The following is a 4,240-nucleotide window of genomic DNA, read 5'->3' as shown; positions in this document are numbered from 1 at the left end:
TGTGTCCAGATGGAGATTATGCACAAGTGCAATAGCACACATATTGACTACTGACATCCAAAGAACATGAAATGATCTAAAAATAAGATTGAAAAAGTTATATTATTGCAATTACAGAAAGAACACACTACATTTCTCTTTTTGCTCTTTGCTTCTTGCTTACCAGGAACAGATGTCAATGCAAAGTGGTGATGGTTCAGCCTTTAAAAGACCCAAAGAAACTAGTTCAGATAAAAGAGGTTTCTATTCTGGGTCAGTTTGGGTTAGCCAGCTCGACCTTGATGTTCGACAGGCTCAGCACAAAACACCAGTTGAGTTGCCACAGTTAGCTGTAGGTCATTAAAGCAGTTGGACAGTGGGTTATCTACATGATCATGTGCATTGAAAATCCTTTACTTTGCTCTTTGCCTGAGCTTACTGATTTAGTAGAACAGTCTCTTTATTTTTGGGTGGTTTTAGAAAAACTTATGATTGACTGTGGGACATTTCTGTAGGACAGCAAGAAGCACTTCAGCCACTTCTGAAGGTAGCCTTGTCCCTGAAAAACTTCCCACCCATGTTTTGTTTTTGCTTGTTCTCTCTGTGGTAGAGCTCATCGTGAACACCTCCAACCATTATTTATGGATATGAAATGCTACTGACTCCAATGCCTTTTATCCTCAAGCCTTTTTCATGGATGGAGAGCGACTGGCTGTGACATGTAGCGAATTTCGTGACATGATGGTCATGTTCATGCTTTCTCTTCAGTTTTACATGTCACTATAGTTGGCTTCTGAATAATTCTTTCATATGGGTCATTCTACAGTAAGCATGCATGTACCTGCAGTACTAGCCTTTTCAAGATATCTTGCCTACGAGCCTTCTTGGATTTATTATCATCATCACTTGATCTGAAGTAACAGCAGCTTCTTCCATTAGGTTGATGTAGGAAATGTCCACCTGCATTACCCAACTACGAACCAGATATAGAGGTAGCCAAGAGAGGCTGTTTGCACTTGCAGTGAAGATTTCCAGAACTTGACACTTAGACCTAAACAATAATATCAATGTCTGACACAAGAAATTTGGAATTAACAGAATTAACTTCACTTAAAAGAAAATAACAAGACAATCACAGTCCACAATCTTCCTAGCAGAAGCTATGCAAATGTTTTTCTTCTTGGTCACCACTTTCATGTGTTTGTTTTTTTTTTTTTTTTGCTTATTATGTCAACTTACATTGCATTTTTTATGTCATTTAGTTTTTTCTGAGCAATATCTGCCACAAAAATTCTCTTCAGGATAAAAAAAAACTTAACTTACCTTAACTCAACTCAACTCAACTACTTTTACTTAGCTTAGATTAGCTTAGCTTAACTCAGCTTAGCTTAACTTAAAGACCAGTAATAAGACAATAACAGCTCACCATTTTCCTCCCCAACAAATGCAGAAGACATGCAGATGTTTTCACTTTGATGTGTTTTCTTCAGCATTACATCAGCTTATACAAGTTACAACATTACTTCAGAGGAAACCAGTTAAGTATGACAGTAGCTGTATTTTTATTTCCCCTTGCCCTCTAGCAACTCCCACATACAAAGTTTTCTTGACAACAGGGATCAGTATGAAGCCATGAACCACGATCCACAACCAAACAATCAACAGACCACCATCAGTGTTATTTCAATTTGAGTTATCTGAAGGAGATCTTAGATATTCTTAGGTAATGAAAGATATAAGGTTGTTTAAACAGAAGCTTTGACAGATGCTGTTTACAGAGTTACAAACTGTATGATGGTCCAGTATGGAAAAAGCTTTCGCTTACGGCAAATTATTTTACATAACATTTTGGCGACTATGTAAAAGTAGGTCATAATATGAAGTCTCAGGCTCTGTCTGGTCTAAACTTGCATCTCTGCAGTTGCTAGCAAACAGAGCTGCATGTAACTCTCGAGAAGTTCATTATAACACAGCTGCATAACATGGATCCACTCAGTCTTGTTCCAGATTTGCCCCAGTGGGAGCTGTGGTGCTGCAACAACAGAAAAAATCCCCTAAATCACAAATTGCATTTTTGCTGCCTGTCAGCCTGTAAAACTGTTGACAGGAGGAGATCTTTGTCTAATGTAGTTTTAGGAATCAGATGAATTTGTCTTCAACAAACTTACTTAACTTGACTCAACTCAATAACTTTCTCCACAGTGATTAGTTGGTGTTCCAGGCCACTAGCAGCGGTTAATTTGTGGCCCTGAGCAAAACGTAGCAAAGCTTTCATGTGTCAGCTGTTTGCTACGCAGTAAATGAGTATTTGAAGGTAGCATTTAATGTGTACAATAAGGGAGAAAAATACACTTAGGGAGGATACATAATTCTCTCCCTGAATAGCTTTGTTTTTTAATATTGTGATGTTTTGTAAATTCAATTTGAGTTTTTTTTATTTTTATTAAAGGACATTCATTAAGGTAATTCATTTTAGGCATTATTTACTTGAATCCATTGAGTTTGTTATAACTGTGTCTGTCCACGCATCTTTAAAAGTAAAACTATCATTACAATTACTGCAAAAGACAATTGTGTGAATGTTTTTGTTGTGGTTAGCAGAACTAAAGTTACCATCAGCTGATGTGGACCATCTATGTGTGTGGTTTACGGTGTATTCGCTGCCTCACAGGGGCTGCATGTTGTTTTTGCAAAAGGTGCCTCTAACCTGTAAAAAGAAGGTTTGTAAGTGATGTAACATTTAAAGCCACTGATGCTCAAACTGTACAAACAAATCATGGTAAATGACAACATTATTTTCTTGCCCTACGTTCAAAATTATTTGTCCCCTCTGCCTTCAGGAAGAAAAGGCCTAAAACCTGGTTTCTCCTAGCCTAAATCAGTAAAAATCAAGAAACATTTTTTGTCATGAATGAAGTGGAAAACCCTGCCTCACTGTGTCACCTCTCTGCCTAATTTTGTGCATCAAAATTTTGTGCATCGCATTTGAAAATGTCGTGCTGAGCCTGGGGAGAGGTGAGCTAACTGATTTCTAATCACGCATTTCAGCTCCCGAGTGGGCTTGTGAATGCTGACAAATTTATCTTTAGAATGAAAACAGTACATTAAATGTTCTGTAATTTTATATCAGTAACAATGTGTGTGTCTGATGTGTGTTTCAGATGTGTTGCATGTGTTGTGTTCTCTGAAGGATGTGATATTTTGCCTTTTTTTGCCAAAAATTAAAATGTAGAGAGACCTGATGGATTCATCTTGACCACGACTGCTTTGTTCTCCATGATTTCACCATTGAACTTGGAAATCTGTATTCACAACAGCTCTGTTTACTGTAGAATAAAAGCTTTTAGTTTGATGAAAAGTTGTAAATGATCAATGACGTTACCTCTGCAGTGCCACCTGTGTAAACTGCAGCACCCTCCCTCAGCTTGGAGACAGTATTGGTGGAAAGCTAATTTTTTGTTAAAGAAGTGCTCTTTTATAATGTCTTATTGTTACTGCACAGCCTTGAGGAACAGTCACGTTTCATTTCACTGCACAGACAAAAACAAACCCTTGGATCTTGAATCCTGCTGCTGTTTGATGCAGTCAAAAAAAGAAGATGATATTCTACATTTGTTTCAGTGCATGACAGAGAGTGACAGCAGATTTCAAGAATTATTTAAAGGTTACTTAACTTTAGTTGAAGGGTTGCTGCTTTGACTTAGCTGAAATCCAGTGATGGTGAGTCCTGGTAGCGTTTCAAGCTTGTCAGTGTCGTTAGTGGTGCTTTGTTGCATAATTTGATAACTTTGAATTTACATCAGGTACAGTTTCTGCTTTTTACAGGCACATACTTTGAAATTTTTGGCCACCAAACGCCCAAAATCCCAGGAGAACAGCAGGTTCATGAGGCGGCCAACATTAGACATTACATGTGGCCTCCAGACTTTAAACACTAATAGACGGAGCAGGTTGAACTTTCTTCTTCTTTCATTAATTTCTGAGCCTGGAGCCCAAAAGTAAACAAAAGCATCCAATCCTTCGGTGAGTTTCCATTCCGGACATCAAACCGCTCAACTGTACTTCACTCAGTCATCATCTAAGAGTTGTGTTTTTACTAACGGAGGATTTGTAGATTTTATCTTAGCAGGGGTTTTTCACTCTTGAGTCTGGAGGTATTTTGAAAGAAAACACACATTGGTAATGATGTCTGGGGTGCAGCTCTGGTTTGTGGTAGAGGAATGTCTTCCACAATGTCTTTAACTTGAACAGCATGGGAATG

The sequence above is a fragment of the Acanthochromis polyacanthus genome, chromosome 5, assembly GCF_021347895.1.
Source record: "Acanthochromis polyacanthus isolate Apoly-LR-REF ecotype Palm Island chromosome 5, KAUST_Apoly_ChrSc, whole genome shotgun sequence".
Classification (NCBI taxonomy): domain Eukaryota; kingdom Metazoa; phylum Chordata; class Actinopteri; family Pomacentridae; genus Acanthochromis; species Acanthochromis polyacanthus.
This window is presented reverse-complemented; position numbering follows the sequence as displayed.